At 38.4% G+C, this 10,468-nt stretch overlaps 1 long non-coding RNA gene across 1 annotated transcript; it reads left to right on the forward strand.

Annotated features, from left to right (window-relative positions):
* Nucleotides 1-487: 487 nt before the first annotated feature.
* On the forward strand, nt 488-7,663 carry LOC107305766 (uncharacterized). Its single transcript, XR_014939356.1, has 3 exons — nt 488-571; nt 1,144-1,257; nt 7,550-7,663. It is a non-coding gene; the product is annotated as an uncharacterized LOC107305766 (long non-coding RNA).
* The last annotated feature ends 2,805 nt before the right edge of the window (nt 7,664-10,468 follow it).

Here is a 10,468-nt window from a genome sequence, read left to right on the forward strand (position 1 = left end):
AGTATTTCTGTACATAGCTCTTTTATGTTCTGATGTGTATAGTGCACAAATTAACTTTTCATTCAGGACGTGTATTTCTAGGCACATCCCGGGTATGGAAATCCTTTGGGCTACATGCTGGAAGCGAGGCCCAGTTTCTGTGGCACGCTGCCACATCTCTTTTGATTAGGAAGCTAACGGCTGGATAACTTCTGAAAACAGGAAGGTATGACAGCAAAACTTTCTTTTGATTAAATAGTTCCCATATAAACACAGGAATTCCACTGTCATCCCCGCTCTTTACCCTCAGCAGGTTTTGCAAGGACAGACTGGCTGGGTGACAGGTAGGCGGCTGCACATGGGCTGCTGGGTCACAGTGAGAAGCTTTCTTACCTAGCTCAGCTGATGACCATTCTTCTGCCAAAGTAAATTCTCTGACAAGTCACAGCACAGCTTGTGTTAGGAGAATTTTGTGGATCTAGTGATTTTTAACTTTTTCTTTTCCCCGCAGAGATGTGTGGGAAAGCTTCCAACACTGATCGCAAAATGGCTGCCGCTTCACCTCACTTGCAGCAGTCTGGAAGCCAACAAGGTGACAGCCCCTTCCCTACACAGTATGTGAGGAGGGCAAGCAGGGATGGGGACACAGGAAACATAGGAAAAGTATTCAGAGAATCATGAAAGCAGAGGGCTGTAATTGATAATGGGTGAGTGTGGGACACGTGGCACAGGCTCGCAGCTGTTTGCCCTGGGAATAGTCCCTTATGGGGAGCTGTGTGGGTGCTCACAGTTAGACTTTATTTTGAGAAGCTGGAGGACACTGTGGAGGTATCATCAACCAAGAAAACCTCTAAAATTAGATTACTTTACCAGAACACATGATTTTTAATCAGATGTTTGCTAGAGGTGTAGCTGACGCTTCAGACCATCTGAGGTCAGCAGTCATGAGCAGTGCCCTTCTCAACACTGGTGGCTACAGGCAAGAGTGTCTTTTTCTGATATATGTTTGGTGTGCTTCAAACATTTAAAAAAAAAAAAAAAAAAAAAAGAAGAAAAAAAAAGTCTCTGGAATTTATTAAAAAAAAAAAATGGAAAAAAAAAGCTCAAACTGGTTTCTAGTGAAAGAGATCAGCTGTCTCAGATATTTTGTGTCTTTTCCCACAGAACAGGAAAAGCATTTTGGTGAAGGACTTCAGCTGGCTGAGCACACCAAGTGGGATGTTTCATTGGGAAAGAAAAAGGGACAAAGGAAAGGCTTCTCAAGACCTCTGAATGGAGGTAAGGGAAGCTAGAAATGGTGTTGAGATTCCCAGCAACTGGCATTAAATAAAGGCAGGAGGTCTTAGGGAAGATCTAGTTCAGCTCTTGATCTGAAGTCACTGAGGAGAGAATGGATCAGAAGGAGTTTGGATTTAGGTGAAGAGTCAATAGGATCATCAATAAGCAGAGAAACAGGAGAATATTATAGGGTACATAAAGGCACATCTAATTTGTAATCATTAGATTACCAAGCTGCATTGCAGCTGAGTAGTAGTGTGCCTGCAGAACAAATGATGTGGATGGAAGCAGAGAGCTAGCAGACATCCTTTCTGCATCAGTGCCCTGGAGTTTACCCAGCTTGTATAGCTGTGTAGAGCTGAAGTTCTGTTTTTAATAGCAAGATGAACCCAAGTAGCAGTTAAACATGAATTAACCTGTCTACTACCCAGTACACACGTAATTCTTGTGTACTGACATGAAGGCAAGCTAGGGAAAAAACACAGTTACTGACCTAGTACAGGTGACGAAAAGAGTTGCAACTGTACTTACAGTCTTTTAAATGGTAAGAACTGTTACTAATCTGCATTATTTATAGACCAGTTTCCCCTAAAGTTTTCAATGAGAGTTAATGTAAAAGATTTTGTAAAAATATTCGTTAAGTAGAGACAATTCAATTTAGAAGACTGGTTAAATTAATTTTACCTTGAATACTATGCTCCCAAATCCCCATAAAATTTAATCTTCAGTTACAATAGAAGGTGAGTTTTGGAAAAACATTTTGCATTCTTCATGTGAAAAACGTACTATTTCATTTAATGTCCTCTTTATCTCCTCTTTTTACTGTACAGTTTCTTGTACCTTCAAAAAGTGACAATAGTAATTGCAAATGTTCAGGCTAGAGTCAGAAGACAAAACAACATAATTTCTACTGTCTCTTGCAAAAACTTTTGGAAAACAGATAAATGTCAGTCTGGTATCTTAGTCAGTGAAGTCTGCCATTAACTCTTTCCTTTGCAGTTCATAAATTACTGGATTCCTAACTGCTCCCACAGACTCATCTGGACTTTAAGTGCAGCCAAGTCTCTATCTGCACCACAGTGGAACTCACTCTTCTGATAAAATTTGGAAAGTACCTCACACTGATAAATTAAAAATCCATCCTCAAGGTTGCCCTTAATAGCCATATGTTGTTTAAATATACTGTGCAAACTGTGACTCCTTAGAACAATTACACAGATCAGTTGCCTATATTTCTTTATAAACAGTACTGAGATTAATTCGTTGGAATGGCTTCCTTTGCTTTGCCTCTGATGTCATGAAAATGCTATTACTAGCCTTTCCTTGGACAGAATAAACAAGCATATCTGATATGCAAGCTAATATAATGTCCTTTATTTACATGATTGTAAATCCTGTTAGCTCTAAAACCATTTTGAATATAGAAAAGAGCCAAAAATGAGAATAACAAAGGAGAGAAGTGACCTCAGTGATTCTATGCTGACGTATCTTCGGCCTCAGAACTGGCATGGGAAGGTTGTGTTATCAGTTGGCTTGAGAAATTTGAGTGATGTCTCTGCCATTCTGCCTACAGTAGGAATAAACAACCATTAATTATTTCAGGAGTTTATAACTTTTACCTGTGCCTGCCTTTTTCTTTGTAGTATGCACAGGTTTTCAGACATGTTGAACAGGATTAATCCTTTAAGTCTTAATCCTTTAGAATTAAAATGAGACTTTAGGGTTTACTCTTCTAAAGAACTCCACAACACTAACTTGTTTTGGGCTTCTGCTGGAACATCGTAGGAGTACTTTTTAGAATTGCGGAATCATAGAATCGCTCAGGTTGGAAAAGACCTTAAAGATCATCAAATCCAACCACAACCTAACCATACAACTCTAACTCAAACAACCCTCCACTAAATAATGTCCCTCAGCACCACAACCAAATGGTTATTAAACACATCCAGGGATGGTGACTCAACCACCTCCCTGAGGAGCCTATTCCAGTGCTTAACCACCCTTTCTGTAAAGAAGGGTTTCCTGATATCCAACCTAAACTTTCTCTGGCACAATTTGAGGCCATTTCCCCTCGTCCTGTCATCTGTCACCAGTGAGAAGAGACCAACCCCACTCTCACCACAATCACTTTTCAGGTACTGGAACGTCCAGGTACTGGTGTTGTTGTGACCAAAATGCAGGGTCCTACACTTGGTCCTACTGAAATTCATACAGTTTGCCTCTGCCCTATGATCCAGTGTGTCCAGGTCTGTCTGTAGTGCCTTATTAACCTCCAGCAGATCAACACTCCCTCTCAACTTAGTGTAATCTGTGAACTTACATGCATACAGTCCCCTCATCAAGATCATTGGTAAAGATGTTAAATAGGAGTGGCCCCAGTTCCATGCTGTGGGGGACACCACACAAGACTGGCCACCAATTGGATTTAACTCCACTGACTGCAACTCCTTGGGCCTGGCCATCCAGTGTTTCACCCAGCAGAGTGTATGCCCTTCCAAATAATACAAGGCTTGAAAATAGAAATTGTGTTCAAAGTTATCCAGAGAGTTTACTATTTTGTTAGTGGTAATTTATTGTAACTTAACTCACGATGTTCTTGCATAATCAAATTTCCAAGACCATGGAACAGCCTTTCTGCCTAAGGCACATGCAATCTAACTATCATTGTAGTTAGGTAGGGTACATGGAGAACAGATAAAATGGGGGAAACACTTCTTCAAATACTCCTACTGTTTCAATTTTAGAGAATTATTAAATTGTTCTATCCTCAAACATAATGATTCTCTAAAACAAAATGTGATCTATGACTGGATGCTGAGCGAGTATCCTGTATGCTGAATACAGCCCACTAAATTGAATCTTCTGACCTAGGACCCATTTGTAACAACCTCATTTCTTAAACACCCCTCTGGACATTTATCTGTGCATATGCATTCTATAGCACAACTCTGCGGAGTCTTTCACACACATGTTATACAGTGGGTTGGTTTTTTTTTCTAGGTCCACTTAGTGGTCACAGAAAGGATGGTGGCTCTGTCTATCTTCCCACCTTACTGTAAGGACTGGAAACTACTGTTTTCCTAAACGTGGTCCCATTCTTTCATGACAATGTGATTTATGAGTCAGTCATGGTACACGCAGAATTAACTTTGCTGAAGTCAGTGGCATTCGTGACATGATTTGCTTTCTAAAAGAGCAAATGATTTCCTTTCTAAAGAAGGCATAAGAAAATAGTAATGGTAAAAGTAACTGGCTGTTTCATCTTAAATTCTTCTGATTTATGTTTTTTCTTCTTTCTTTCCCTTCATTTTTTCTCTAACAGAAATAAAGAAATTAATCATAAGTCAATTACCAAAAAAAACAAGAAATGTTCAGGATCTCATCTTAAGTTCACACCTAAAACTTGAAATAATATTAAAAATATTTAAAAAATTTTTTTATTTAAAAAAAATTTTATTAAAAAATAATATTAAAAATATTAAAAAATATTAAAAAATAATATTTGCACATTTAAGACCTCGTAATATGTAAGTCTGTGTAACAAATATGATTCTAGTTAAATAAATAAATAAATAAATAAATAAATAAAGGTGAATTTTGAAATACAGAATTAAGCCTCACCTGGGAAACATGAAATATATAAACAACTGGAAGCTTCAGAGTTAGCAGTGAAAAATTAGGATTTTATTCACTCTGTATGACCTCACTGTTAATTTTGATTTTATTTTGGGACTCAATGGCCCTGGAATGTGCCTTAATGTCAGTTTTGATACATAATGTCATTCTAGTATAGTAATCGAAACCTATCTTGTCTACAATAACTATTACAAGCACAGGTAAATGTATTTAATGCAACTATTGTGCTTAATGTGAACTAAAACACTGAGAAATCTGCTGAAGTCAGTTGCACTGTGCAAACTGGTTATAGAAAATACAGTCTGTAGTACATCTAACTTATTACCAGTCTGCTATGACTTTTCAAGAGGAGTGTCTATACTTTAAATACTCTTTAGAGTTTTATTTAGCCTAGGCAGTACCTTTGAGTCTGTGACACCAATGTTACTGAACAGCAGGTTATGAAAGAGCAAGTAAAACTAATAGTGATGAAACATCTGCTCTGTGTTTCCTCATTTAACATTAAGTCCATGTGCAAAATCTCCTCCCTCAGATCAGTTCCCATGGAGAAATTTTGTCTTTCCACTTTTATTCTTCTCCCTGTCACAAACATACTGCTTATTTTCCGAGTTCTACAAGCTCTTTGAACTACAAGAAAGAGGATAAAAAAGGCACTGTTTTCTTGAGTGAGGCAGGACATATCTTTAACTTCAGCGAGCCTTGTTCCCAGTAGATAACTTGTCTTGTTTCTTACATTTGGTGTTGATTTCTTGTGGGTAATTTTTTTACTTAGTATATTGTCAGTTCCATTGAGATGCTGTCTGTCTTTTCTTTGTTTTTTTTTTTGTGTTGTTACCTTTTACTGACAGAGGATCATAATCCACAGAAAAGAATCACTTATCATCAAAAATGTCCTGAAGTCTATTGCACTCATTAGCTTCATAAGGTTCAATATAGCCTGTGGACATTCTGAATAGCAAAGGAGACAATAAAGTTTATGAACAGAAGGCAGTGACATTATTAGAAACTGCTGAAAATTAGAAAAATATTGCCTTTTTTTTTTTTTTCTATGTGTTTATGTGCAGAACAGATATTTTTGACAGGAGGAAGTTCTCTGATTTTTTCAGGAAATACTATATGAAATGGAGAGTTTTAAGAGTTTTATATACTATTCTGTATATATAAGTCTTTCTCCTTCTCATACTAGACTCATTTTTCATTCATACATTTGTTCCAAAATATGCCTTCTTTAAACAGTGTACATTATATCAGATGACAATCTGCATTCTAGAATCACTTATTTATGTGGAATTTTTGCCATCCTGACCCAATAGCAGCCCTGAATGTGACATGATTTGGTAGCTGCCAAGCACCCTGCTGCTGTATGGGACAATAATTAGTGGCATAGCAATGACAATTCTGTCTCCTCTCCTACAACATTAGCAAAAACCGAACTTAACAATATGAATGTTGTTCCTTCCAAATTATTAGATGGTTCTAGAAGAAACCTGAATCTAGGATTCTGTTCCTTGGGCAAGACCCTTAATCTCTTACCCTTACCTCCATGTGTCTATCAGTGACAATAGTTTTCCTTCTCCCCTCTTTTTGCTGCTGTTCATTATTTATACCCTAAGCTTTTTTCCTGCAGTCTTTCTATTTGAATGTATAACTTCATGGCTCCTACATGAACTGTGGCTTTGACTTTATGAACATGCCTTGAGGTCCTGAGGTTTCTGGAGAATCCTTGTATTCCCACCCAATAGAGGGTCTGAGTCTGGAAACATGATTTGCAATACAAATCTGCATACAAAAAATTCAGTAGATCTGACCTAGCTCAACACCTGCAATTATGCCACGTCAGAGGCAGCCTGTTCTCCTAAAGCAAAATATTATTTACTCAGAACAGAAATACTGCAGAGAAAAAATCACCTTTTTAGTCACACACAACTGGGGCTACTTTATTTGCTTACCCAGCAGCCAGCCTTTCTACACATGCACATGTGCATCAGAGTCAGAATTGTAGCACTTTTCCAGAGGAGAGTGCTTCCCAGCTGTTTTGCTTTGTATTGTGCAACAATGCATAAATTCTCCTTCCAATGCTACAATGAAGTCACCAGATATCACCTCCAGTGACTTCAGGTCCCATGGAAAGGATAACTCTAAAAATAAAATTACCAATAAAGATATATATCCAGTCTTCAAAAAGTCTGAAGTTGTTGCAGGGGTCATATGCTAAAGAGTGGGCCTTATTGTTCAGTTGTTGTTTCCAGTACATAAAGCTGTTTTTATTATAGGTCTGATAAGACTATGAAGATGATGCAGGTTTTTGCCATGAATTTACAGTATACTTCAATGTATAGCTAAAGCTCTTGAGCAGGTGAAGTTGTTGAACAAAAATATTGTCACAACCTACATACTCTTGTTCTTGTTAAGAGCAAAGTAAAGGAATGGATTTTGTGCTTAAATAAACATTTTCTGCTGAGTCGTTAGAGAAAATATTGCTAAGTGCAATTCCCATACCTAACCCTAGCACGTATTGGACGTGTATTGGACAGAGTTCAGATTCACTTCAGAATATTCAGATGTTTAGCTCCACAACCAGCATCGTGCAGCTGTCTCTTTGTTGCTCTTGCATTGTAAAATCTGTCTCCCCTTGGTAATTAGTTGTTTTTTTTAGGACAATCTGCTCTATCCAGTGTGAGTCACTACAGCATCTGGTAACTTCTGGTGAAAATAGGTGTTGATCCATTCCAACTGCTTGCAAATTTTAATAAATTAATGTTTACACCCCAAATATGACCTCTTTGCATTGCCAGTGTCAAACCAATGGCTTTCATTCTTATAAGCTCCTGGTACTGCAAGTACTGTCTAACTGCAAAACATTTGTTATCCACGACTAAATGGCGCCACAGAGATATAAAATAGTATTTCATTGCTATTTATATTTTTTTGTTGTCATGTTAAATATAGCAATGAGTTCTGGGGAGATTTATGTCTGACAAAGGTTCTTGGAAAGTCAGTTTGTATTCTGGTAGAGTATAAAATCTTTATTCTCTGCTTTATCTTCCATTAAGGCTAGCAAAATGGCTACCAGGACGGGGTAAATTCTAGGGCATGGTAAAAGATGACTTTCAGCGACACTCATTGTCTCTGAAGGTTGGGCAGCGGGATTCTCACTTGTAAAACAGGAGATTGCATGGTTGGGATGAATTTAAAAAAATGCCAGGAGATTTACATACCATTCTGAATCTTTGAACTGCATGTTTCTAAGCTATTTTTTAACATATTTCTCTAGTACATAAACTATTTTAAATGATACTTGGATTGTACTTTGTCACATTCCTGTAAAGATGCCGGTAGCTGAGTAGAATCATTCATTTTGAATAAGCTTTGCTATTTGGGGAATATTATTTGCCTCCTTTCTGTTTCTTCATCCATCTTTGCATCTTTTTGCTTCTGGAATCCCATGCTACCTGATTTTTCTTGTTGCAGGATTTTTGCCACAGATGGCTATAATTTCAGAAAACTAACATTATGGGAGAGTAATGTTAGCTGTGCAGGACCTCACCTTTAAGGTTCAAATCATTTGAACACTAGATAAAATGAAGTGGATTCATATGTCTTAGATTTGGGCCTCAAGGTAATTGAAGGCTGGATTACTGAGTGCAGTCGCAAATCACAAAAGTATGCTTGTGGATGGCTTAAAGCTGCTTTGATCTGGTCTATTCTGAGGTCTGCTCTTCCATTGGTTGTCTCTAACATGTACAGTGAGAACAGCCCAAGAGCCCTGTAGTTACCATTGCATCAGCATTCTGATCAGTTTGAGATGAGAAATGGCATAGGACAACTATGATCAACAGTACTTGAAAACTTCCAGGAACAATAAGGTTTAAAGCAGGGAGAGCTGCCTACACACACCATTTATGAGTAGTTATACCTCCTGCTAAAAGCACTTTGTCTTGTGTTTTCAGAAACCATTCCTGGTATGTACTCACTATGCCTACCTGATAATATCAGCTATTCTGCCTCATTTGTTTCATATAAATATGTGTGTATGTGTAAGTGTTATAAATATCAGTCTGTATTTTCTATGCTGAAGTCAATTTTTATTCTAATTCTTATTTATTGTCAAATAATTTAGTCACAGAATCACGGAATCATAGGGGTAGTAAGGGAACTCAGGATATCCAGTCTAAACCCCTTGCTAAAGCAGATTCTCTAAAGTTGATTGCACAGAAAAGTATCTAGACAGGTTTTGAATATCTCCAGAGAAGGGGACTCCTCAGCCATTTTGTTCCACAACTCAGACCCTTACAGCCAATTAGTTTTTCTGTGATGATAAAATGGAACTTCCTGTGTTCCAGAACATGCCTGTTGCTCCTTGTCCTTCTTCTGGGCAACACCAAAAAGAATCTGTCCCCATCATCTTGACACTCACCCTCTATATATTTGTAAGTGTTAAACAGATCCCCTTTCCATCTTCTCCAGGCTAAACTGTCCCAGATCTCTCATTCTTTCCTTGAAAGAGTGACACTCCATATCCCTTATCATCTTTGTAGCCCCCCACTGGACTCTCTCCACTAGTCCCTATCTTTCTTGTACTAGGAAGCCCATAAGAGGATGCAGTACCGCAAATGTGGCCTCACCAGGGCAGGCTACAGAGGAATGATCGCCTCCCTCATTCTTCTGTTCACACTTTTTTAGTGCACTCCAAGATACCAATGGCCTTCTTGGCTACAAGGGTGCACATCTGGCTCATGTGCAGCCTGCTGTTCACTAGGACACCAAGCTCCTCTCCATAAAGCTCTTCTCTGCAGAGCTCTACAGAGCTTCCTACCTACCAGCAGGTCATCCCCTACCCTTCACTGATGGCATGTGGTTGTTCTTCCCCAGGTGTAGGATGTTGCACTTGTCCTTGTTAAACCTCTTCAGATTCCTTTCCACCCAATCTCCAACTTGTCCAGGTCCTGCTGAATGCTAGCACAGCCTTCTGGTGTGCAAGGCACTCCTCCTAGCTTTGGATCATCAGCAGACTTGCTAAGGTGTGTTCTATTCCTTCATCCAGCTCATTGATAAAAATGTTGAACAAGATAGGATGCCCATTGAGGTTGTGGATGCCCAGAAGAAAAATAATGTGTTTTATCTACAGTCATTCTCAGAGTTCATTTCAGGCTTTAGGAACATTCCAAATTTTCAACTCCCAACTACTTGCATTCCCTCTGAAAAGAGACGGGAGATGATTTAGAAAATACAAATCTTCCTCACAGATCTGTGCCTTATTAGAAATTTAGACAGCTGGAAGAAACTTAGAGAAACTGACCTTTTTACATCAATTTTAACAAAATACTAGCTTTGAATTTCTGGATGCTTGCTTGTTTTTCCAAATCTTTCTTGCATGCATCTATGAATTGCAGACTCAGCTAGCAAGAGTCTGTCAGTTTTTTTAGAAAAGTAGTGACTCCCTGTGAAAACCAAAGAAAAGACCTGGACAACACACATTTGCTTGAAGACTTACTTGGTTTGTTCTTAACCTTGACCATCAGACATTTTGTAATTTGATGGATAACTGGCATGCTGCCCAGACTCTAACATGGAC

Source organism: Coturnix japonica, chromosome Z (genome assembly GCF_054131305.1).
Source record: "Coturnix japonica strain WE chromosome Z, WE-NBRP24, whole genome shotgun sequence".
Lineage (NCBI taxonomy): Eukaryota > Metazoa > Chordata > Aves > Galliformes > Phasianidae > Coturnix > Coturnix japonica.